Source organism: Aotus nancymaae, unplaced genomic scaffold (assembly GCF_030222135.1).
Source record: "Aotus nancymaae isolate 86718 unplaced genomic scaffold, 86718_ANA_hifiasm-v0.15.2.pri h1tg000077l, whole genome shotgun sequence".
Classification (NCBI taxonomy): domain Eukaryota; kingdom Metazoa; phylum Chordata; class Mammalia; order Primates; family Aotidae; genus Aotus; species Aotus nancymaae.
The window spans coordinates 1,154,404-1,181,330 of NW_026988492.1; the positions used below are offsets into that span (position 1 = coordinate 1,154,404).

General features: G+C 43.6%; 1 protein-coding gene across 5 annotated transcripts in view; it reads right to left on the reverse strand.

Moving 5' to 3' along the window:
• The window catches only part of CCNY (cyclin Y), a 268,565-nt gene that overhangs the window by 83,203 nt on the left and 158,435 nt on the right, over positions 1 to 26,927 (reverse strand). The window contains exon 1 of one of the 5 annotated variants that reach the window (XM_064368453.1): positions 23,763 to 24,003. The exons of the other annotated variants lie outside the window; for them this stretch is intronic. The gene's annotated coding sequence lies outside the window, so the exon portion shown is untranslated. Of the gene's footprint in view, positions 1 to 23,762; positions 24,004 to 26,927 lie in introns of those variants that run through there. 5 annotated transcript variants of the gene reach the window in all.

The window sequence follows — 26,927 nt, forward strand, 5'->3', positions numbered from 1 at the left end:
GTATTCTCCTATGCCGGGCAACCTCATTTTCTTCAGCCTTTTCCACAGACAGCACGATAACAGTGATCCACAACTGCTCATCTCGCCTTTTAAACCAGCACCAGGTTTACTTTCCAGTGTTAAAAGGATCCAGGTAATAAGATAGCGGCTAAGAGAAGCAGGCGTCATTAGTTATCATCACCGATCTGAAAAACTAGTAAAAAGTGAAGTGGAAAAGCACAGCAAGGCCTAAACAGCACTGGATGGAGAGGAGGCACCACGGCAAGCCTGCCAAGTCAAACCGCCCCCCACCTTGCATCCCCCTTTCTCTGCATTTGCCATGCCCCAAACTGATAATCACTCCAATAAATCATCTCCAAAAGATGGGCTGTCCACTTAGGACCGGACAGTGTTAGTGAGCAGAGTCCAAAGGAGTCAAGAGTTCTGCGATTCCTTGATAGGTTCTGGAGCTTCAAGATACACAGAAAGTGAGCTTCAACTGGGAGGTCAGCTGTGGTACAGCCCTGCAGTTACCCTTCCAAGACATCACTAGTTCTATTTCCTGTCGTTCGAGCAGTATTTGATGTGGTTAAAATCTCAAACCCCTAATTTCAATTTCAGGTAGTCACATTTCCAGATCTGGCTATGATGTGGGTGGCAATTATGAAGTCAACAAAGTCTGTCAATTTTAAATCAGATTGTTTCTTTTGTTGTTACTACTGTCCCTGTCACTGCCTCAAAATTGGTGGTGATCTCCACTTGCTAGTGTCAAGGGCATGACATCAGGGGCTGACCTGGCTGGTTTGCTCCAGGAAGCTGTTGCCAGGCAAGCCTGAGCCCAGAAGCCTGCATCAGCATCCCATGACAGCAACCGCTGCTGCTGTGGCTGCCACGGCCAAGTGCTGCTACTGCAGTTCCGGTTAATTCTACCTAAAAAGCCATCTTTTCTACTTCCACTGACTTTAATAATTTTATTTTCTAATAAAATTAAATATAACACACTTAGATTCGGCTGTCTCCATTTTCACTCTCTTTTAGCTGCTGGTGTCCCTGTTGGTGATCTCCCTGCATATCTTTTCAAGTGTGTGTCTCTGTGTCCGCACATCTACACGTGTGGGCCTCCAGGTCAGTCTCTCCAGGAGTGGGTTGCTGTCTGAATGGATGTGACTCTGTGCAGCTCTCTGTGCACACACATCCAGCCCGCACTCATTTGCGCTGTTTGTCTGTCTGTCCCTCCAGCTCCCTGTCCATCTCTCCATCTCCCCGTCTCTCCATCTTCCCTCTTTCCAGCCCATCTCTCGGTCTCTCTTCCACTCCCTCTCTTTTCTTCCCTGTAACTGTTTCCTTTTCCTCTTCCTCTCTCCCCAGTTTTTCTCTGCTGTCCTATTTCTAATTTTCTATCTTAATGTATCTAATATTCTATCTCAAGATTAACCAAGGAGATAAAGATGCTAATGTTAAAAGTAAAGACAGATTATTCTTCCAACACACAGACCAAATAACCTAAAAGCTCTTATGCTACATGCACTTCAAAATGTGATTTAAAATATAATAAAGCCTTTTAAATGCCTATAAGAGTATGGCAAGAAAGCAAGGCAAATGGCCTAAGGCCGAATAGAGAGAATTGAAGTCTGCGGCAGGGCAGGGGCTATCCAGCTGTGTGAGCTGGTCTTGGGTTTTGACTAAGGTGACACACATGCTGGTTCACACCTGTGATCTGGCATAATTAAGAATTCTAACTCCCTTTACTCTCAGAAGTGTCTTGGTTTGAAGACACTATTATTTTAACGTTCCTGCAGGACAGGATATAACACAGGAGTTGGAACGGACACTTTTACATACAGCTAGAACCCTCAGAGAGCTATGATCTTAGCAAAAACCTGAATTAAGAAAAAGTATCTATGAACCCAAATGAAAAGGAGGCTGGGCTCTGCAGAGGGAAAGCTTTGCCCAATCTCCCAGCAACTGGTAACTATCAGTCTGTCTGTATCTTGAATGTGGTTTTTGACATTCTATTTTATACGCGCAGCCCAGGAAACTCCTAGAGAAAAAGTTCACACCAAACTGGCCAAATTATAAACCACTCTGAAGCAGGCTGTCTCCCAGAATTCCATCAGATCATGTCCTCTAATGACAGGCTCACATTCTAAAATGGCAAGACACAGGAGGAAGAAATGTCTCTTGCCTCTTGAGCAAGATTCAAGAAACTCAACAAATACCAAGGTCAGACCCTCGAAAACTTGAGACAATAAAACTAAATAAAGACCGTAAGGGGGAAAAGATACTCTGAAAAAATAAAAAGGAGTTTTAAAAAAGAACCATGTTTGTAGTATTCATATATAGACACACACATATATATACACACATCTATACACACATGCAAACACAATCACTACAGACCAAAATTCATATGCTAAATCCCAGTCCCCAGTGAGACAGCATTTGGAGGTGGGACCTCTGGGAGGGGCTTTGCCCTCATGAATAGGATTAGCACCCCTATGAAAGAGGCCCCAGAGAGCTTCCTTGCCCCTTCTGCCATGTGAGGTTACACCAAAAAGAAGATGGTCGTCTATGAACCAGGAAGCAGATCCTTACCAGATACCAAGTCTGCCAGCACCTTGATCTTGAACCTATCAGCTTCCTGAACTGTAAGGAATACATTTCTAAGGCTTATAAGCTACTCAGTCTATAATATTTTGTATATAGCAGCCCAAATGACTAAGCTGGTCAATGAAAGCTAAAATTCAATAGATGAGTTAAACTGCAGTTAGATATTCTTGAATATAGAATTGGTGACCTGAAAAACAGATCTGAGGAAATCACTTAGAATGGGGCACAGAGAAACAGAGTTACATTGTATAGAATGAACTAAGTCCAACTAACAGGGGATCTACATTCCATAACCACTCAGGATAAAAACTCTTAGCAAACCTCCTTAATCTGATAAAGGCTCTCTGCCAAAAACTTAAGCAATCTGCATACTTAACGGTGAAACATCAGACACATTCTCAAGTCAGGAATGAAACTGGGATCCACCTACCGTCAACATTGTACAGGGGGGCCCAGTCAATGCGACAGGACAAGAAAACATAACATACAAGGAATTTATTGAAATGGAAAGAAACAAAATTGTTATTTGCATATAATCCTCTACACAAAAAATATAAGTTGGTTTAAAAATCTATTGGTGCTAGACACAAACTGACATACAGAAATCAATTTCATTCCTTTATCTCAGCAATAGTGCTCAACTAAAGGAGCAATGCCATCCTCTTCACCCTAGGAGTGTTCAGCAATGTGTGGAGTTGTCACATGTCAAGTAGCTGCTACTTGTTCACACCACTGTCCCACACAATAGAAACTGTACCTCCCGAGGCCAACTGGGTATGCACTGAGAAACACTATGGCCCAGAGCAATTAAAAAAAAAAACAAAAACAAATGTATAATGACAACAAAAAATATTCCATTTACTAAGTAATACAAACAAAATGTCATTAAATTTAACAAAAGATGTGGAAAGACCTTATATAGAAAATTATAAAATTTTATAAATAGGCCAAAATATATCTATACATGTATAGAAATATATTCTACTCACATATATACTCATCTGTACATACAATTATTCACACCTATACATACCCTGCCCTGTGTCAAGCCATGGGCTGCATGCTGAACTAGCCACACAGCAGTGAACACAACAGGTATGGCCCCTGTTCACAGAATTATCAATCCTGTTGCAAAGTTTAAAGATTATCACTCTGTCTGGTCACAGTTCATATTACAAACTACTTGCCTTTATTTTAAAACTTAAAATTCTATTAGCAGGGTATGCTACTGCAGGCCTCTAGTCCCAGCTACTAGAGAGGCTGGGGCAGGAGGATCGCTTAAGCCCACGAGTTCAAGGCTGCAGTTGGCTATGACTGTGCCAGTACATTCCAGCCTGGGTGACAGAATGAGACCCTGTCTCTACTTAAAAAACACAACAAAATAAAACCTTAAAATTTAGGTGCAGCTTTGCCAGAAACCTCGCTTCACCCTAACACTGCTCCCTTTTGAGCATTTGACTGCTTACTGCCACATTTACCAGAGATCAGGTGAGGAAAACCATAAAGAGGGTTATGAAAAGTCCACGTGAGGGTAGGAGACAGCAGGAGCAACAGGATAAATGCTAATGCCTGTTCCCTTCTGTGTGAGGCTTGACAGAAGCATGGGCACAGGCGGACACACCCAAGCACTCTCTCTGACTCAGACTCACAAGCTCTCGCTAGTTTCCAAGCCTGATCATCACCCCTACAGAGCTAGCCTGCTCCTCCAGTCTGGCCTTGTTTCCCATATCTCTTAACTGCACCTTTCTACTCCAGCAACTTTGTCACCACACAATCTTCTTTCAGTTTTTCTCAGGCTTGATCAGGCCATCCCCTCTGCCCTGAATATCCTCTCTAGTGGGGGCCATCTGGTCTGCTCCTGCTCCCACCTCAAGTGTCAAGCAAACTCCTAAGCCCTGGAAGCCTTCCTGATCTTCCTAGGCTCACTCCCACCAAGCCTAGTACATGCCTGTGTACTTCCTATGTCCCTATAACCACTGGTTTGAATGAGTGTCCCCCACACCCCCAAAATGAGTGCTGACTACAGAAAGGAGCCAGTAAATTAGTTCAAATGTCTTCCATATATCACCAAGGAATGGAACTGAATGGACTGCAGAGAGATATTTCAGATCCAGTCCTCACTCTCAAGGAGCTTCTTTCCACAGCAAACACTCTCATTACCCTCTCTCTCCCTCTCTCTCCCTCTCTCTCCCCTCCCCGCCCCCACCCCCACCCCCACCCCCACCCCTGCCCAGCAAAGTCATCCTGAGGAAAGGCAGAATGCAGTAAGGATCACACAGACAGCAATGATGGGCAGTGCTGGCAGTGCTCCAAGTCTGACTGGTGGAGGAGAGATGACTGCACAGAACAGGCAAGAGAGATTTCAGCAGGCCTCACACAGAGCTGGATTTTTATTTCTATTTGGAGGACTGCTCAGAGAGAATGCATCTCAGCTAGAAGGAAGAGGACAGTCCAAGGCACATAACAGACAGAGAAAAGCTTATCAGCGGACAGCCAGTAGACATGCAAAGCGAGAGAGTCGAGGAAGAAATGCTGTGGGTAGGAAAGCAGGCAAGGGGGATTCAGGCCAGACTGTGGAAAGCCCTGGGTGTCAGAACAAGAAGTTGTACTTTTCCTGAGGACAGAGGGACAAGTCACTGATGACATTTCACCAGTTCAAAGTTTGACTGCTGGTGTTTATGTTTAGAAGGACATTCATTAAAAGAAAATGTGAAGGTGAAGTGACAAGTTTAAATTCAGAGAAAGGAGAAGAGAAAAATCATGTATCAGAGAAATAAACATGCCGACCTCACTGAGTCCTAGGAGGATCAGAGCGACAATACCAGTTAAAGCCAGCAGCATTTAGACTCCAAAAACAAAAGCCTGGGGCGGGGGGGGGCATCAGTCAGTGGAATCAGGACCACATTATGACACAGGCAGTACTGGCCCTACCATGCATAAAGTCCAAACGTTCAACAGTAATTAGCAAATAAGCTGAATAACAAAAGGAACATAAAATAATGATCAAATGAAATACTTCTCAACAATTTAAGGAGAGAGAAGGAAAAGCTGGCAAGGACCAACTATTAACTCAAATGCAGATGAACTCAGAGAAAGAATCTCCTAGCAACCAGCCTCTCCTGAAAGGCATGAATTAGTGCTATCATTGGAACAGGAAAAATACCACTTGGATTGCTGATATTTTAATACCCAGCAAATGACTAGGTCTTTTAACTATGGGGCAACATTGATGAAATCTGCTGTTAAAGACAGCTGAAAAGTATATGAAATGACACCCTGAAAGCTAGAAAAGAGGCAGTTGAGTCCACTATCATTACTCCATTAAACACTCAACAAATTATTTATGGAGAATCAACTTGGTTTAGGTGTTGCATGAGAAACAGGATAGTGAGGCCCTGTGGACCCCAGGGTTAAAGGCTCGGGGTGGGGGCATGAAACAGACAAGTCAGAGGCTTTTGCTCCGGGCAGGTACTTCCAGGAAGAATGGGTTAGTTACCCAGGCTAACAGGGAGCAAGGGAAGGATATGAGAGGCAGAGTATACCAAAGATACAACGGTTAATTTAAAAAAAAAAAAAAAAAAGCATAGAATCTGGATTTTATCCCCCAGGGAACCAGTTACTGAAGGAGTGGAGTGACCGGGCCAAATACACACTTTAAAAAGACCATTATGACCTCATGCTGGTGATAAAATGAGCCCAAGGAGGAAAAGTTGTCAGTTGGGAGCTGTGGCCATCAGCCAGGTGGGAAGGGGGTTGGAAAAAGTAGATGGATTTGAAGATCTAGAGAAGACAGGATGCACTTGGTAAGTAATGAAAGCTGGACCACGAGGACAAGGAAGCAGGCAGATGAGGGTGACAAGCAGTGGATGACAATGGGGCCATGCGCCAGGCTAAGGCACAGAGGAGGGAGCTGGGAAGACCCAGTTCGGGGGAGGATATGCTGCTGGGTTTAACCTGTCTGTGGGAAAACCACAGCCTGTCAATCCAGTTAAGCCCTACCCACTGACGGCTGTGCCAAACGCCTGACACTGCTCCTCTTTCCCATTTCCTAGAGCCTTTTCCTCCAGGCTCGAGGAAAAGGTAAAGACAGCCTGTTACCATCTCCAGCTCTAGAGGCAGCAGCTTCCTGTGCCTTCTCTGCCCACTGTTTACTCTGAAGCTTTAATGCTGGTGGCCAGGAAGGACTTTCCACAATGTAGCCCCCCTGTTGATGAGTAGGGAGGAGGTCAATGTCACAAACTTACTTCCCAAATCCAGTTAACAAGTGGTTACTTTCAAGCAAATGATGGTGTAAATTTCAAGCTCTGGAAGTATTTATCATTTGCCTACATCCATAAATTACTGTCAGAGCCTTTGATTCCTTTGCCTCTTCCTTTCTCTCCAAGTTGAGGATGTGCTGCCAAATTTAATGAGTTTTAAAACAATTTCCACAAATCTTTTTTTAAAGTTCTGCCTGACAGTTGTTTCCTGAGGTGTTGGTATATGATGTCATTTGTCATCAAGTTGTAATTTCCTAGCTTCATTAACTCTTTTTTCCTTTTAAACCTGGTGCTTCCAGGGTTTCCCTATTTATTACCTTCAACAAGCTTATGCTGCTTTAGAGTTCAGTCACCAAAACATCCTTGACTCTTCCTTCTGTAAGATTCAGTGACTTACATACCTATATGCACACACTCTGCAATCTCCATATACTCCTGATCACCCAAGTCAGCATATTTTATGTCCATTGTTACTGAGGCAACAGATGCTTTCTGAAAGTTAACTGTATGGGTAACCAAGAGCACAAGGAAGAAACTAATGTTTACTAAGCATCTACCATGCGCCAGGCATGAGACGTTTATTTAATCCTCACAGACACTCTCTGAAATAGACGTTACAAACCCTATTTTTCAGATGAATAAAGAGAACCAGATAACATAAATCATACAAAGTCAGATTCTAGCACATATGGTTCCACATTGATAATGTCTGATCTGCCAAAAGGCAGTGCGCCAAGGAGACACACCTTCACTTTCAGCGTACAGAACCCCCATTTACCGCAGGTTATACATTCCAAAAGTGCTGCTGCAATCATTACCCCAAATATCTCAAAGCCCTAATGCAGCTGCTACACAATACAATGCTGGGGATGCCCAGATGCCACTGTCCTCTGCTCTGCCTTTCTCATGGCACAGCACTGTGTTCTGCAGAGGTGCTCAATGGAAGGAGCCCTCCTGACAGGGGCAGCACCCACACCAAGATCTGGGACATGACTTTTGCAGGCTGCAGGTAGAGGGACGGCTGGTGTTTCTGACCTGGTGTGGTGGGCAGCTTTCCAATTCAGCACCAGCTCTTCTGCTCCAGAATGACCCCTCCACCCGCACACTCTGAGAAGCTGTCACAGAGAGCAGCTACAGCAGCAGTGAGTGCAAATAAGCCAGGTTGTGGCAGAGAGGACCTCGTCCTCTGTGTTTCTGAAAGTTCCTCTGCTTCCTGTTAGGTTCAGAGTCAGGCTCTTGGTTCCAGCCTCAGCATGGTCTCACCGTCTAGCTAGTTCACTGTGGTTTCCTGATTTTCAGAGAGGATCTTCTCAGATCATAATGGCGAAGCAATAGCAGAAGAATGAGATGAGGGTGGAGATGCAGAGATGCTAAGTGCTAGAAATCTCAAGGAGCAAAACACGGGAGACATGGAGCGGGCACACTGTCCAGTTGCGAGACTGGGGTCCTTCTGCCACTGGTGAGCCAGCACTCCTGCCAGTCCTAAAGAGGCATCAAAATGAGCTCCACCTAACTCGACTGCTTTGAAGAAACACTCTTTCTCTGGATGCAAAGGTGTCACAGTGTTATTTTAGTGAAAAACATCCATTTTATTACATTGTGGTAATATTCACATTTAATCATCAAAACTCCTATTTAATTCACTTCCAGAGGTTTATGGCTGAGATGTAAAGACTTGATTTTCTAGAGTTAGGATCAAACTTCAGTACTGAACTGAGTGCCTTAGAATGCGGCCACCACTGAAGCAAATGCCTGGAGATGGGGGGAGCCTGGAAGCCTGGAATGTAACTATACTAAGGGGAGGGGCAAAGAGTGGGATGTGCTGGGTAGGGAGAGAGACAGAAAATCCAGTCCACAGAAAATCCACAGAGATGTACCTACACACTTATGTATGCAGGCTGGATTGAATAACGTCAGGGACAAGAGAAGATGCTAACATTGGGATATCTCAGGAACAAATCAGACATTTCACTTTAAAACCACTCAGAGATCAAGCGTCCATACTTCGCCATGAATAATACACAGAGAAGCCATGAACACTAGAAAAAGGGCAGCAAAAGAGACCTAGGGTTCAAACTCTCATCAGGTGGTCCCAAGTACCCTGGAAAAAGATCCCCAAGATGCTGGGGGATAACTCTAAAGAAAGCCTTTGTTTAACCAAGCTTCAGTCAGGCTCTGAACCTTCTCCTGGACCCATCAATGCACTTCCTTATAAACTCCACTTTTAGCAAAGAACCCTGCTAAGTCAGATTAGCAAGAACCCCTGACCCTCAGCGTCTAATCAAGCTCCTTGTCCTCGACCACCCTCGACAGATGACCCTTCCGGCCCGCCTTCAGCAAGAATCCTGTCGAGTCGGTTTAGCCGGAATTCTCCTTACGCCTGATGTTTCCTCTTAGTAATTTTCCATTCACTGACCATATCCCTTGCTCCTTTGCTATAAATTCCCACTTGTCCATGCTGTATTCAGACTTGAACCTAATCTCTTTCCCCTATCACAAAACCCCATGGCTGCAGTCCTTCTACCCATCAAGATGGTCCTTAGTTAAGTTTGCCTTACTGTGCTTTAATGAAGAGTCATGGAATAATTTTTTCTTTAACACAACCAAGCCTCAGGCACAGGATATAGAAAGTGTTATCCTTCTGGTAGGCCTGGGAGCTGTCCACGCCATCGTCTCCTATTTCAGGCCGGCTCAGTCCCTCCCACTCCTGCCCACGGCTCCCCACTCCCCACATCCCTTCCTCAGTTTATGGTAAGTGGATGCCCGAGCCCAACCTCCAGGTACAAGTTCCTTTGATTACAAATACTTTATCCTGTTCATCTCAGACACAGTACAGTGCACGGCATGGAGCATCACTTATCATGCCTGCTCTATAAATAACTAACAAATAAAACAAGAGAATCTGAGCTAGTGCAAGGAAGAAATAACTGAGTGAGGAGTATTAAGATACTGTGCTATGTCCTAGGTACTGTGCTGCCACATTCAGGACACTTTAGAAAACCTTATGCAACAGAATGGATAACACATTAAATATGTTCCACAAACGTTTCATGCTGATTATTTCCTCCAAGCTCCTGCTAAATGTATTATCTTTTTTCTCTTCCATTTGTTCAAATCATATTTATAATAACAGTAGCTTGATGGTTACCAAGTGAATGTTAGGTGCCAGGCACTGTATCTAGGCATTTCACCTACATGAATTCCAATTTCCCACAAAACCTTGAAATTTCTAATAATTATCCTTAGTACGTGTGTGTGTGTGTGTGTGTGTGTGTGTACACATACAATTCTTCTTCTTCCAATGTGGCCCAGGGAAGCCAAAAGACTGGATACTCCTGGTGTAGATGAATGAAGTAATGCTTTGTCCTAGGTAAGATGACACTGTTTCAATAAGGTGGGACGCTGGGGGGCATGGGGCATGCAATGCCTACACTGAGTTGATTCTTAATAAACTATATTGATATATACTAGATAGACAAAGAGAGATATTTTTTAAGAGGCTCAGAAATATTGAAGAACATTCCTAAGTTCAAGTGGCAGGGAGACGCTAAGCCAGGGATATCAAGGAGCTATACCTGAAACAAAGGCTATTCTTTCCCATAACACAATGCTACCTCACCCAGGAAATCATCTCTGGCATCCACAGATGCTGTTAACATCCTTTGCTGTTCCACTGGCATGCAATGGAGGTCTTCATAGCTTTTGTATCTTATTTTCAGGCTGTCAGATGTTGTTTTAGGCCGCATTTATATCTACCTTGGCCAGTAATCCTTTTCTTTTCTTTTTTTTTTTCTTCCTTTTAATTAACCAGACTGGCAGACTGGAAGATCAATTAACTATACTTGTTAATCCTGGTGTAAAGTATTCCCTCCAAGTACCCAATACAAGGAGAGCACCAAGCAGGTGCTCATCCCATGCACATCTGATTAAGTAACAGGTATATTAATTATGTACCCATTCCTCAACCTCCAAGTAAGTCATGACGGTGTGATGAGAGCGTGCTCTATCGGGGCTGAGCTGGTGCAGGAGTTCTAGCCTGGGAGGAGTTCTGAGAAACTCTGCATCCTCTACCGTATTACTTCCTTTGCTTATACCCTTATAAAACAGGGTCCCACCTTGTCAAAACACGGTGCAGCCCTGTCAAAACAGTGTCATCACACCTGGAAAGAAGCGTCACTTCGTTCGTCTACATAAGGGGTATCCAACCTTTTGGTTTCTCTGGGCCACACTGGAAGAAAAAGAATTGTCTTGGACCACACATAAAATACAATAACACAAACAATAGTTGATAAGCAAAACAAAACAAAACAAAACAAAGACAAAAAACGCCAAAAAAGGTCGTAATGTTTTAAGAAGGTTTACAAATCTGTGTTGGGCTGCACTCTTGGGACACACGTGGCCCACAGGCTGCAGGTTGGACAAGCTTGGTCTACACCTGGAAGAGATTCCGTGGCTTCTCAGCAGCACTGCCCGGGAGCCTTCTGACTCTCAGCTCTGCCTCTCACGATGCATCTGCATCACTCCAGATTCAACTACGAAACTTCATCTGAACAGACTGCCATCTATTTTTACCCTCTTCTGAACTAAAACTTCATTTTAATAATTAGTTAGAATAAGCTTTTTTACAAAATATGACGGGTTTCCCTCCACGTGCTAAGCAGAATTTGTTTTCTGTGGCTGAGCCTTGAGGTCCTCAGGTTGATGGAAGTAGCTTCTGCTTCTCAGGTTTGGTCTTTCTGTCCCCTGCCTATCTGCCCCTCACTACTCTCCCTTCCATTTTCTGCTCTGAATCAACTAAGGGCAGAGAAAGGATGCTCTCTCGTTCTTTAGAAACAAATGCAAAGAGGAGCCTGAAGGATCCACCGCAGTAAAGAAAGAGCCTTGGTTCCCTGACGGGGGAAAGACTCGGTAAAAAAGACACATGGCCAGGCCTGGGAGCACTGGTCAAGAGTCGCAGTGCACACAATTAAGGACGGGCTTGGCTCACAACCTCACATGTCCCTGGCATTCTACACAGCTGAGGCTACAGACACAGAAGGTAAGATTACAGTACTTATTTTGCTTGTCTTCTGTCCCTTCCCTCCTCCCACACTGGAACGTAATTTCTGAAGAAAGGGATCATCTTTCTTGTTCACTGCAGAATCCTCAGTGCCTAAGAGAAAACCCTCGTCAGAAGCTAACCCAGAACAGGAATACTAAGGTGCTGCCCCAACCCCACAACTGGATTCTCAATAAATGTTTGCTGAATGAAGAATTAATGAATAACATCATTTCTAATTAAAATTCCTCTCCTATAAACATTATCCTCAGTTCAGAATCTTTACAAATTCTATATGGTCTGGAACAAATAAACTGAGAAAAGATAATTCCAACAAACTGCAAATGCAGGGAGAAAGCTGAGATTCTTCCCACCCTTTGAAGAGGGAAAGGGCCGTGTCATCATAGCAACACGCTACAGCTGTGCTGCCTTAGGGATCAGCACCTCTGAGGAGCGATGGGTGGTGGGGACACTGACATACCCGCAAAGCCCACTTCCTCTACAATGCTAAAGCACAAGCACGCAGAAACGGCCTTGTAGGAAAACACAAAACACCACTTTTTCCCCCATTAGGGAGGAAGATACTGCTTCCAATTTTCTTTTAAACCAAGAACTTACACATAGCTCCACATCTTCCCCAACTCAAAAACACAGAAAAAGAGAAACCAAAGAGAGGAATAGTTAAAACAGGAGTAAAAAAAATTAGAAAGAATCCAACTCATATTTCTGCATTCATGATTTCCCCATAAGAGAGTTTAAAAATACAAGTATGAATTTGGGTTACAGTAGAGTGTGCAGGATCCAACATGGAGATTAAATATACAGATCTGTTTTACAGTAAAATTACAACTAATTTCAAGCACGGTACAGCTTCTGTCCAGACACAGGAAACACGGGGGGCCAAGGCCTCCCTGGGCTGAGTTCTGCCCATCCAGCAAGAAAGAATGGGCAGGTGTATGCACGAGAGAGACATGTGGACAACATGACCACAAGTGAGAACGGCAGCACTAGGCTGAGACGGGACTGAAGCAAGGCAGCCATCTGCAGAGACTTTAATGAGGCCACCATCCTCACTACAGAGGGAGCTTTAGATTGAAAAGAATCAACACTGAAATCATGGCTACATAATCAGAAATTATCTCAGAGAGTATGACAAGGAGAAAGCACACAAAGAAACTAAGATTTTCAAAGGTTATACATCAAACATGAAAAAGAAAGAACATGTAATTCAGGACAAATACAGTGGAACCAATCTGTAAGAAAACCTTGACTGGATGGCTAAACCGAAACGTGAATACTAAGGTAGCTCCCCCCACATTTTCAGAGAAGAGCAAAGAACTGGTTCACTACTTGAATCACATTGCATAATATTAACAGGTGACAGAGAAGGTAGAACAAATTCAACCTCTTTTTACAGTCATGTACATCCCACTTACTCTAAGCGTTATTTTTTTGACCTGTGAATGCTGTTCTAGGCCATGTCTATGATTCCGGATGGCCAAGTTCACAGGCACATCTGCAAGTGAGATAATCACCTACAATATATTCCTCACTTACAGATCTGATATATATTTTAAGGGAGAAAAAAATCTAAAATGTATTTCCCACTTCATTCTATAACTACAGACTGCCTTTCAAACATTCTGGTTCTTGAGAAAGTAGAAAGGCAATACTGTGGCCTCTGAGAGTCACCCCAGACATAAGAAAATGTGCTGCATAGCTGATGATAAAACCTGAGATGCCACTATCAAGGCAGAGCAGTTCTGAATTTAATCAAGTCTGTTGAGCTTTGGAAGGATGGATAATGGGCAACCAGATGGACAAGATTTACATTCAGAAAAACTACCCTGGAAGATACAAATGAAGTGCCTCTAAATCCTGTGCAATCAATGATCTGCTGCCCAGCTTAATAAAACTTGAAATAAAACAATCACAAAACCAAAAATGTTTAAACAATCCATTTCACTTATACAGCTGAATCAATAATAAGGCAATTAGCCTAGCACAACAGAAGCTCCGTTCTCTTTCTTTTTTGTTCCATGTGAGTGCTCAAGAAGCACACCGCTGCCACATCCAGCTCTGGTCCCGGCTGCACTCAGGGAGACAGAGACGAAGATGCAGTGGGAGCAAGAAGACAGGAAGTGTCTCTCCGTAACACTGGTGAATGCAACTTAACCTTGAACACATGTGTGAGTGCAATTACACACACACTGGTACACACAACTGTCACTCCTCCACAAAACCTGAGCCATGGAGACATGGGGAAAAACATGAGCAGAAAAATACTGGGCTGTGATACTGCAGCAAGGTACTTAAAGTTGACCATTTTAAGTCATCATGACTATAAAAGAAAAATATGGGTGCGGTGGCGCACGCCTGTAATCCCAACACTCTGGGATGCTAAGGTGGGAAGACTGCTTGAGCCAAGGATTTCGAGGCTGCAGTGAGCTATGATTGTGCCATTACACTCCAGTTTGGGCAACACAGGGAGACCCTGTCTTTAAAAAAAAAAAAAAATAGCAGCCCTTGGGGCCATCATTGAGATTTCCTGGTCTGTTAACCTCGTAAATAGTGTACAATAAAATATGCCAAGAGCCATGAGCTTGGCACCACGGTCCTGGTTCATGTCCTCTCAAGACCTAGAGAGAAAAGGCAACAGGAAGGGAGGAGGAGCCAGTGAGCACCGAGCCTTACCATGTCAAGATCCTGAAGCTCTCAAGGCCCTACTGTGCACTTCAGGAAACTGAAACTCAGAGAGGGTCACTTGCCCCAGGTCCCAAGGCCATTGCAAAGGAGCTGGGATTCAGAACCACTGCCTCCCACCAAGCCAGTTCACCTGCTGAGCCTCCCTGTGCTGGCTCAGTTAACAGTGACCTCATGGAGAGCATTTTCTTCCCTCGTTTGATGGAAGTGGAGGCAGGGCCCTCTAGTAGATTCCCTGTGCTAGAGAACAGGAGGAGGAAAATCTACATTTATTCTGTTGTTTTCCTACTGTTTGTTGTTTGCCAAGTTTGGTAAAATTTGATTTTAAAGGCAGTATTTTTTTCAGCATTCAAAGAAATCCAAGATCAACAATATACTCTTACTATTTTTAAGCTCCAATCAATGTAAGTATGTTGGAAATGGGAAATGCTGCAATGACATAATGAACCTGCTCTTTGAGAACCGAGTGTTGCCTGCTATTAGCTTTGATTTCAGTGATGGTTTCACCTGGTGAGGGGAGGCAGTATTTTCTTCCATAATTAGAAATGTCCATGTGAGTTAATTAAGATGTCCCTTCAATGGTTATTGTATGGAATGGAAGGGTACACTGCATTCAGGCAAGGTTTTCAGGTCATCAGTCCTCTTGAAAACCCTCTAGGCAAAATCTCTTTCCATTTGGTATTTGCAGCTGGTCACATCATCCTTCTGAGAAGTCAGAGTGTGGCAAGTTTTGCTGGAAGTTACTGCCAGCTTCCTTCACAAGCACTCACTAGCCCTTCTCTAATTCTGGCAGAAGCATCTTGGTAAGGATGACAATTCCAGGAGGAAGGCTGCTGCCAGAGAGCACACCCGCCTCCAGGCATACGAGGGATGCTGTGCACACACCAGCTCCCCACACCCCTCATGCAGGGCCCCACTGGTGGGTTAAAGGCAAAGGGCAGGGAAGCAGCTGAGGATCGGACTGACACTTTTAACTGATCCTTCTAGCAGCTATGGAAGATTCTCCTCTGCTGATAGAAAACTTGCTTTCCACCCCAACTCTACCAGGCTCCAGGTTTTCAAGGGGCATATGTCAGAGTGCAAAGCCGAATTTCACCCTGGTGGACTTCCGCTTGTGCCACAGTTCTGTTCCATTCACGGGGGGTTCACGGTCCATTCCAGGTGAACAGTCTTTTGGTGAACCTGTGCTGAACCACTGGGATAGAGTCTTTCCTGTGGATCACGTGCCTCTCCTCCAGATGGCTTTGTGTCCTCCAGGACAACAGAAGCTGGAATGGCTTCTATGCTGCTGGGCTGTGAGACCCTGGATCTGGGGGCCACCCAGGAGTGGCCATATCCAAGCTTGACCACTGGTAGTTGCGTGCCGTTGGACAGGGTACTGAGCTTCCTTATGTCTCACTCAGGTACTGCCAGGATAAAGAGTACAAGATTCCCACCCACATGCAGGAAAAGTAAGGGCAGTCAGGGAAACAAGGCATGTGCTCCACTGAATTCACTGCCTGTCACAGTACAGTACAATGCTTTTAAAACTATGAGTTGGAACCTCTAGGAGATTATGAAATTAATTTAGAGGATCATGGCTCATCTTTTTAAAAAAAATGGAATGAAAAAGAAAAGTTCAGAATATAACAATATGGAATGCATAAAGACAAATATTATTTCATGTGTTATATCAATATGAAACAAATTTGGATTCAAATGCAAAAAACATTTTTACTATAGGTCTTAGTTTAAAAATTGGCAAATCACGTGGAGCAGCAAAACATCAGTATGGTTACTAAAAATATTGCCCAGCTATATAAATATACAAAGAGCCTTAAATATGCGCCAGATTTTCTTTCATCTACTGATTAAGATTCTTTAAAGTTTCTAATCACTTGAAAGAATTTAAAAGAATAAAAAATAAGCCTACCAAACGCTGCCCAACTCAGACATCCAATAAGCAGCTTTTGCTAATGCAAATATCAGTATCATCTATTAATACCTTGTCATACAGTAATTTTGTAGACTGCACCAAAAACTTTAGAGTCATTAGAATGCCTGCTGGGATTCTACCTTGCTGAGATGATCTGATGTGCAGAGAAGGGCTGAGGCACAAAGACGCCCATTACCATGTTGTTTATAAAGGAAAAAGAAAACAACAACCCGAATGTCTAGTAATGAAGGACTGAATAAGTGGCAACTTTCCCACATGAAAAATTATGGAGTGATCAAAAATAATAATGGCCTTTATAAATAGTTTAATACATTTGTAACTGGAGAAACACTTCTGTTTATCATGCTAAGTGAAAAAGAAGACATAAATTTTATATCGGGACTAGCCATAATGGCTCACACAAGACTAGCCATGATGACTCACACCTGTAATCCCAGCACTTTGGGAGACAGCGGTGGAAAGATTCCTTGAGCCCAAGAGTTTGAGACCAGCCTAGGCAACAAAGTGTGACCCTGTCTCCACGAAAAAATTAGTTGGACATTGTGGCTGAGGCAAGACAATTGCTTGAGCCCAAGAGTTTCAGATTACAGTGAACTATGATTGTGTCACTGCACTCCAGCCTGGGCAAAAGAGCAAGACTCCATCTCTAAAAATAAATAATATTTTAAAAAGAAATAAAATGTTATAGATGATGTCACCACAATTATATGTCATATAAATTTGGAGGGTTTGGGTTTTGTTGACAGTGGTTTTAGACAAACCCAGCTTTTAAAAACCACAAGAAATGAGACATGAAAGGTTCACAGTAGTTCCTTCTGTATGAGACAAGCACGATAACTTTCTTCTATTTTTCTTTACTTTTCTATAATTTCCAAATTCTTTAACAGGTAAATTTTACATCCAAAATGAAGAGAATGATATAAAAACCTTTCCTTTTAAGTATACTGACACATAGAGTTTTTCAATTTTATCATTAAATTTCCAAAGAATTTTACTCTGAAATAGTGAGAACTCCAGCAGTCACTCAGAGGGAAAGGAAAAGGGGCTAGTATGAACACCATGAAATGGTAAAACAAACATTAAAAATTACATGAGTAAAGGTTAAATCTATTTACCTCTGAATAGGAATACTGTTTCATTCTAAGATAAGCAGGATTATGCTTGATTTAAGAAAGACCAAACCCAGTATTATTACTGATCTGACAGGAACTAAGAAGCTGTTTTGACATCTGAGTAGGAGTAAAAAAGTCTGTAGTTCATTTCTCATTTCTGCAGCATTTAATGACCTGAAAGCATATGCAGAGACCAACAAACAGTCTTAGTCATACAACAAACTAGTAATTACAGAAATCAGTCCAATCACTGAGCCCCCAGTACAGAACGCAGTACAAACTGCTGTCTGAGGACATCTTCAACATCACAGCCAACAACTGCATCTTCAATACGTCAATCATTATTTACTGTCTGTTCTCTGGTACTCAACAGCACAAATGCCAGCACTTGCTCCCATATAAATTAATTCATGTAGGAACAAAAAGAAAATTATTAAGCTAGTAAAGAAAATATTAGTCTGACCTGAGCATACATTACAATTTAAACTGTTAAACAATAAAAAGGAATGACAGTGTCGTACTAAATACTTCACTATAACAGAGTTGAAATGAAATTATGAGTGAAGGAGACTGGCAGAGGACACTGCCAGGCCCGAAGTCACTGTCATTCAAGCCACCATGGAATGTGGGCAGGTGTGCTGGAGGGCACTGCCTGCGGCTGGCCTGGGTGACAGCAGCAGGACAGGTGTGCCCTGACCACTCTCCCTGCCCAGGCCATGCTGGGAGGGGAGGTGGCAATGACCTGCTGGGCCACACTGTAGTAGAAGGTAAAAGACATGAACCCCGAGCCTGCCCTGGTCAGCAGGCCCAGCCCGTGGGGCCCAGGCACTGTGGGGGACTGGCCTTGTGAGTGTCCGTTCTCCACCTGCCTAGTAACACTGTATTTCTCGAGCCTAACCAGCTCTGTCTAGTGCCATACAGAACTGGCCCTCACAAGAGCACCAACAAAAGAGGAAGCAAAGCAACCAAAACCTGCTCGGAAAAGTGCTCTGGGTTTCCCTCACTCAGCACAACCTTCGGGCCAAACTCAGGTGTCAAAATCAGTCTGTGTTCATCACCAACTTTGCAGTCATTATAAGATGACATGGAAAATGACCCACTCATTCTGGTCTGAGGCACCTGGTAACATTCACAACCACGCAAGTACACATGAAGAAAGCTACAGACGACACAGCAAGCTCTGCTCCCCAAGCAAAACTACACCCAGTAGCAGTCCATGATGGTCCAAATCCCATTTCTTCTTTCCTTCTCTGACTCCTAACTTATTTTTGTAAAAAAGGGGGAAGAGGTGGGAGAAGATTATTTCACAATTTTTATAAACACACATGGTAATTCTGGGTCTTTTTGAAGTCCTTATCAGTAGTCCCTTCTCTGATGGGAAACAAATTTATTCTGCCTCTTCGAAAAATACTAATTTACATGAAGGACAAAATGTATTTGGTTTAAAAGTACAATGAATAAAGTTTGAAAAACCAAAGAAGTCTTGAGCTCATAGGCACAAAAAAATGCTTCATAAACCAATAAAATACAGTTTAATTCTAAAGCCAAAGGATCTTAGAGCTGAGCCCCCCACTCCTTCTTTCAAACAGTCCCAGAGGAAGGAGCTGCTCCAAAGTCACAGGTGCTAGTGGCAAGAAGGCTCCCAGCCCACTGCTCCATCACAGTGTCATTATCCAAAACAGAAGACAGAGAGAAAGGGAAAAAATTATGTCAAAAATATCTCCTGCTGAATTTAAATAAACAGGCATTTCTTATTAAGAAATACTGATACACAAAATGTAAAAAAAAAAAAAAATCTCCTGGTAATACTGGCTTCCCCAAGTGCCCCATGTCTAACATTCAGAAATAGAGATGCAGCTCCACAATCATGAGTACCCACAAGGTACCCTTCCCAACGCGCCAGCAGCCTCAGGACCACAACCTTTCCATCAGAAGAAACTATCCCCACTCAGCTGTCAGCTCAAGAAGCTGACAACTCCCAGGCTGTCCCTTAGCATCCAAGCTCTCAGCCTGGAAAGCTCCAAACAGCCTCTAACGCCATCTCCCAACTTCCCTTGTGAGTCACCAAAAGGACTCCCTGCTGCTCTCAAAGTCGTGCCTCTCTGACCTTCATCTCCTACCTTCCCAACTTACTCCCTCTAATGTCCCAACCCCATCAATTCTTCCACCTACCAAGACCTCAGACCCTGATTTCTCCACCTCTCTACCGCCCTTCCCCTGCCACATACTCACTGCCTTCTCCACCCGACTCAGAGCCACGGCTCATAGTCATGTCAGCTCCCTGGTGCTCTCATGTGCCACCACACTCCTCTGCCCTCCTAAGAACTTTCTGGCAAATCCCAGAGCTGGTTAAATCTAACTCCCCACCCCCCCTGCCCCAAGCAGCTGTACACAGCTAGAAGAGATGCAGAATCCTGCTGACTGGTACCACTGTAAATTCTTGACAACACACTCAGGTGGGCCCTGGGTGGTGCCAGTTAGTATCACTGGAAAGGACCTTTTTGTCTCTCCCCAACCTCCAACACTCCCTGGCACTCTCAACTTACTGTCCATCCAGCTGAGAAGACAGAGGCCAGGAGAAGCACTACAGCCCTCTTGCCTTCACTCTGCCCACCCTGCCGTCTCTGCCGCCTGCACCTCTCTGCCCTGTGGTCCCTACAGACACCTCCCTGGAGTCAGCCCCCCTACTCGGCAATGGATCCGTGCCCCTCCCACCTCTCTCTCCTACATCATGCATTTCCCATCAGCACAGGCACACTTAGTAATTACCCTCATTCCAGAACCAAACTATAACTCTCAACCAGCCTCCCCTCTTTTGCCTCCCCTTTATTTCTCTGCTCCTATCCAGCCAGGCTCTGGCGTGTTCTAGTTCCTCCTCCCTGTTCTCTCTGGAACCCTGCCTAGTAGGACCACTGCTCCCACCCCCCACTTGGCCAGCTCTTACCAAGGCCACTGCTAACCCAATGGCCACATCCCAGTCCTTATCTTACTGGAGTTGCCCACTTCCTCCTCAAAATGTCTCTCTTGCTGACTCCCAAAACCATCTCTCTCTCTTTTTACCCCCCTCCTTTCTCCTATCTCTGCCCTCCCTAGCTCCTTCTCACACACACCTCTGCTGCTTCCCTGTCCTTCCCTCCCCCTGCTTGGTGACCTCAGCCACAAGACTGTAATTAATAACCTCAGCATGCTAATGGCTCCCATGCTATTATCTCCAGCACTGACTCCACTGCCCATTCAGCTCTCCCACTGTCTAATACATAAATCAAAATCATCAGGTTCAAGACCTGCTCCTTCCAGTCTACATCAGTCACATGAGAGCAACTCCACCTTTCAAGCCCTGCACTCATCCTCCACCCTTGCTATTCCCACCCAATCCAGCCCACCAGCAAATCCCCTGACCTTGCCCCTTGACACGCCCCAGGGCCTAACCCCTCTACTGCACCCCCTGAGGACTACTCCATTACCCATTCTCTCCACCACAGCCCAAAGAATCCTGCCAAAATTGCATTAGGAGCACATCTGCTCAAACTCCACAGTGATCCCCATTCCAGAGTGCAAAGTGGCCACTCACAGCGGCCGCAGGACTGGACATGCCCTGCCCTGCTGACTCTCTGACCTCTCCCCCCCATCCCCCACAGCTCCTCTGTCCCTCAAACCCACCAGGCACATTCCCACTCTGCTGGGAAGGCTCCTTCCCCAAGGATCCACACGGCTCAGCCCTCACATCCTTCAGGTCTCTGAAGGATGTCACCTTACACAAGAATAACACCATGACATCCCTTTATATAAGCACTGTTCTAATACCTAACACACAGCAGTTACATGGCAGCCACTGTTCTAAGAATTTTACATATGCCAATTTATTTATTACAACTCATGTAATCCATAATATTACCCTCATTTTACCTACTAGGAAACAGACATGGAGAAGTTAAAGGGCTTGCCAAAGTCACAGGGCCAGTAAGCAATGGAAATTTGCATTCCAACTCAGGCAGCCTGGCTCCAAATTTCTGCTACACCCACCCTACCCACGTCCCGACCCTTAACTTCCTGCTTTGTTTTCTCTCGTGTGCTTTATTCGTGACTGCCCTAGAGCCCCAGATGGTGTCCAACAGAGAGCGGGTATTTGGCCATTACTTGTTAAATTAAGTTAAGGAACAATTCACTCACACAGAGCCACCTGTTTCCCCTCCAAGGCTGTCGTCAATCTGCTGCTGTACAGGAGTCAGCAGATCACAATGAAAATGAGGGCCGCTGGTTCCCACAGTGAAGGTGCTCTCCTTCACCGGCTAGAGGATGGGACAGTGACCTGGTGCGAGCTGAGCCAAGGAGCACCAGAACAAGTGGCCTTTCTGAAAACGAATGAGCAGCTACGCCATGAACTGTGAAGCACAGTCTCAAACACCTTCATCACGGAAAATGCCAGGGGCAGGCCTACATTTTTTGGTTAAAAGTGTATCTTTTGTTTTCCTGCCAGCTATGCCTTTATCAAACTATCTGTGGTTTACAGTCACATGTTCCAAATTCCAGACCAAGCACAAACATACAACCTTTGCCAAAGAGAAAGAGCAAGCCAGAGAACAGAAATCACAGGAAGCCTAGAAACTCCCCCCAAGTGTCAGACATGCTCATTATTTCTGGCATTTCATGAGAAATGAGAGAAATGCTACCCTTGGGTTATTACTTAGAAATATTTCAAACTACTGCAATGACATTGCTACTAAACAAGACCTCAACCCTCTTGAAATCTTAGAAATTCAGATTGTATTTATATCATTTTGGAGTTTAGCGGATCTTTCTTAAGAAATGGAAATGTGTAGGTAAAATCCAGAAGTGTGAAAAAAGACAGAGACGATGGTGATGATGGCCATCATCATCCCACTGTCTGAAGACCACAGTGGTGTTTCCCATCACTGGCCCCTAAATATAAATAAAAATTGCTCTCTGGTTTACCACGTTATCACTAGTAAAGCTTCCCGTCTTTCCGAAACATGATTACATTTAAAAGCTCTGATTACAAAGCCATGTGTTATTTTAAACTATGATTTTTCTAGAATTCAAACTAAACCACCTTTCTTTAACGTAAGTGATAACTGTATGTTTTCCAAAATCTGTGTAATTAATGTATCTAAAAATTACATTAGAAACTAGGAGACACTACTTTTTAAATCTAGAACTTATCTCGACACGCAATTTTGAAGTTGTCAGGAATGAAGAGACAAACTGCTTATTACACTTCCGCTGGAGAACAATGAACAGCCCTGGCATGGTACCCAGAGGGCCATCAGCCCCACAGATCCTACGAGGAGCAGGAGGAACAACCCAGCACTGCCAGTCTCTCTCCCATCCAGGATCCAGCGAGCCAGTGACAAGGGAGGGTTGGTAACAAGAAGACCACCACTAACCACAAAGACCCTGGCAAAGAAGGGAAGCTGCTCATCAAACACAAACTAGACATGACAGCCTATTACAATTCCTGTCCATGAGTTCATGTCCAAATCTACACTATCCATGGCAAATCTACACTACCACACTTTTACTAAAAGCAGGGAAAGGACAAAGGAACAACTTCCTGCACACAAATGTGTCTTGGAGGTCAGCTAATTTAGAACAATTAAGTACTATTTAAATAAAAGAAAATCTGTATTTAGTTGGGGGGGAACCCCAGATTTTCCACTGAGCATGTTTGTCCAGTACCTTCATCAAGGAGAATATTTTAGGGGTTTGACATGTAAGTATTTTGAAGAGATTTTTGAACCTCACTGACCTGCTACCTTACTTCTCAGATGATAAAGTATTGTACTGCAGAATCAAACACTTAGTACTATTTTTTTAAAAGCTGAAATAGCCATCATTTCCTTCCACCTTTTCTGTTGATCGGCAAACAATCAACAGAGACGAAAATCTAAAAGAACAATATTTCAGAAGTCTCTAGTACAGTCCAGGTCCCAAATTTCCTGTTTAATCCTCCCGTGAGACAAATAACCACAAAATGTTTAAGGAGGCAGACGGAGTACTCTGGTCATTTTTAACAGATCTGCCCAACGACTATTCTTATGAGAGTAAAGCATGCTAAGCAAAGCCCAAAAACCATGAAATATTTAGAAGTAAAAGCACCTACTTACTGTCTGCAACTTATTCTCAAATGGTTCAGAAAAAAAAGGAGTAAGAAAGAAAAACGATAAAGCAAATGTGGCACCATGTTAACACTGGTGATTACAGGTCTACCCTAACTTTAAGTTTGAAATTGTTTCAAAACAAAATGTTAAAGAACACGTATCAGCAGGATTATTACATAAAAAGATTATTTAAGAGCTGAACTACTTCCTACACCTACACACATGTTCCACCCCTCCTTCCTTCTGGTTTCCAAACAACCTTCGTCATTTCCTAGTCAAGATCCTAGGAAAAGTAGTCTCTCACCTCCTACTCCTGGCTCCAAATAGCCTCAAAACATGGCTTCTGTCTCCCTTTCTCAATTGAAACTGTTCTTAACAGAGTCATCAATGACTTCCCACTTCCCAAATCCATCAGCACATTCCAGCTCAAGTCTTCACCCTTCCTGGCAGGAATATGGACTCCACTCAGTCTCTCCATGCAGTCTCTTCCTCTGATCCTTATATTTTGCTGCTGCATCTTAGATTTTGCCCCAGCTCCTGTCAGCTCTCCAGTGCACTGCCTTGAGAAGATTCTAAGGATCCCATAGGCTCAGTGAGAAACAGCAGTGATAGTTTGGTGATGTCTGCCTGGGTGGAGACTGGGAGGCAGGAGAGCAGAGCGGCAGCATGGCTCTCCCTGGAACCTGACTTCCTTCTCTAAACACTCTCCCCTTCAGTAAACTCATCTCCTCCTTTAATTCCAACTATTTCTAATACCCACCAAAATCTACCTCTTAAGGAACACTCCTCCGTTGACTTCCAGACCCACAGTGCCAGACCTACAGGCAGCTCCATTTACTGTTCCACAGACTTGAACTCTTCTGCCACCAAAACATATTCTTTTTTTCATAATCCCAAACTGAATTAATAGCATCACTGATCACCCTGAGGCCAAACCACAAATACTAAAACTTTCCCTGATCTCTACTGTTCCTCATCCCTTATATCCACATCTATCTGGAAGCTTCCTCTCACTTCCATCACTGCTTCCACCACCTTAAGTCCTTATCATCTGCTGCCCGGACTATTTAATATCCTAACATCGCTACCTTGAGCCTCCTCCACCCCCAAATCCATTCTCCATACTGCTTTATTAGGATTATCTTTTCAAAATACAAATCTAATTTCATTTGTAAAAACTTTTAAAACAAAAATACCATCATGCACTGTGTAACAACATTTTGGTCAACAACAGACTGCATCAATGACAGCAGTCCCTCAACCCTATGATGGAGCTGAAAAATTCCTACCACCCAGTGACATCATAACGGAGTACAATGCATCACTCCTGTGTTTGTGATCATGCTGGTGGAAACAAACCTACTGTGCTGCCAGTCATATAAACGTCTAGCACATACAATTATGCACAGTGCATAACACTTGACAATAAATGATTATTTTACTGGTTTGTGTATGCTTTTTATTGTTGAGTATACTACACACTTCTACTTATTAAAAAAACAGTTATAGCCAGGCGCGGTGGCTCTCGCCTGTAATCCTCGAACTTTGGGAAGCCAAGGTGGGTGGATCACTTGAGGTCAGGAGTTCGACACCAGTCTGACTAACATGATGAAACCCTGTATGTACTAAAAATACAAAAATTAGCTGGGCATGGTGGCGCATGCCTGTAATTCCAGCTACTTGGGAGGCTGAGGCAGGAGAATCGCTTGAACACAGAGGCAGGGAGCCGAGATCACACTGCACTCCAGCCTGGGCGGCCGAATGAGACTTCATCTCAAAAAATATATATTTTTTTTTTTAAAAAAACAGCCAAATATGAAACAGCCTCAGGCAGGGCCTGCAGGAGGTACTGGAAGAAGGCCTTGCTATCATCGGAGATGGCAGCTCCACATGTGCTGTTGCCTCCAAAGCCCTCAGAGTGGGACAGAGGTGCTGGTGGAAGACAATGATACTGATGACCCCGACCTGTGTAGGCCTTACTAATGTGTGTGTGTGTGTGTTGTGTCTTATTTGCAACAAAAAAGTTTAAAGAAAAAGACAATTAAATGTTTAAATAGAAAACAGCATACAGAATACAGATATAAAAAGAAAAAATATTTTGGTACAGCTATCCAATGTGGTTGTGTTACAAGTGTTATTTCAAAAGTCAAAAAGTCTTAAAAATTTAAAGTTTATAAGGTAAAAAAGTTACAGTAAGCTAATATTAAATTATTGAAGACAAATATTTTTCATCAATTTAGCGTGGCCTAGGTGTCCAGTGTTCACAAAGTCTCTGGTGTTTTGTTGGGAGTTTAGGGTGTTCTACCTATAGGACTTGATATACAGGAATGTTCTAGGCCTTCAGAGTCACTCTCCACTCACTTGTTAACTCACCCAGAGCAACTTCCAGTCCTATAAGCTCCACTCGTGGAGATGGCAAACAGGCGTACATTTTTTATCTTCTATACTGTATTTTTACTGTACCTTTTCCATGTTTAGGGATGTTTAGATATACAAGTACTTACCCACTGTGTTCAAACTGCCTACAGCATTCGGTCCAATCATATGCTGTACAAATTTGTAGCCTAGGAGCAATGGGCTAGCCTATGCAGCCTACATGTGTAGTAGGCTAGACCATCTAAGGTTTGCGTCTAGGTACACTCTCTCATGTTCACACAATGACGAAACTGTCTAATGAGACATTTTTCAGGACACATTGCTTAGAACGTATCCCTTTCATTAAGCGACACATGACTACATATGAAGTAAAAGGGGAAAACAGCACACACCACATCAATAGCCCATCCGTAGCCATCTGGTAGTTTCTTTACTCATACTCCCAAATTCATTACTCATACTCTATATGTTCCAAACATGACAATGTCTTCTACTCCCCAAATACATCATGACATTTCATAACTCTGCATTTCAAATAGTTTTCCCTTGACTAAAAAGTTCTTATCCTACAAACTCCTACTTGTTTTTAAAAACTATTTTTGAATATCAAGTCCTATAGGTAGACCACCCTACACCTCCAACAAAGCACCTCCTTATCCAGGCAGTTTGTATGAGTCTCTGGTCTCATTTTTATTTCACTACCTTTCAATTATAAAGCCATCTCTCCCACCACACCATGAGCCTGAGGTGCAGCAGATCGCTAATAAACTGTGAGTTAATTTTATGTCCTTTTAA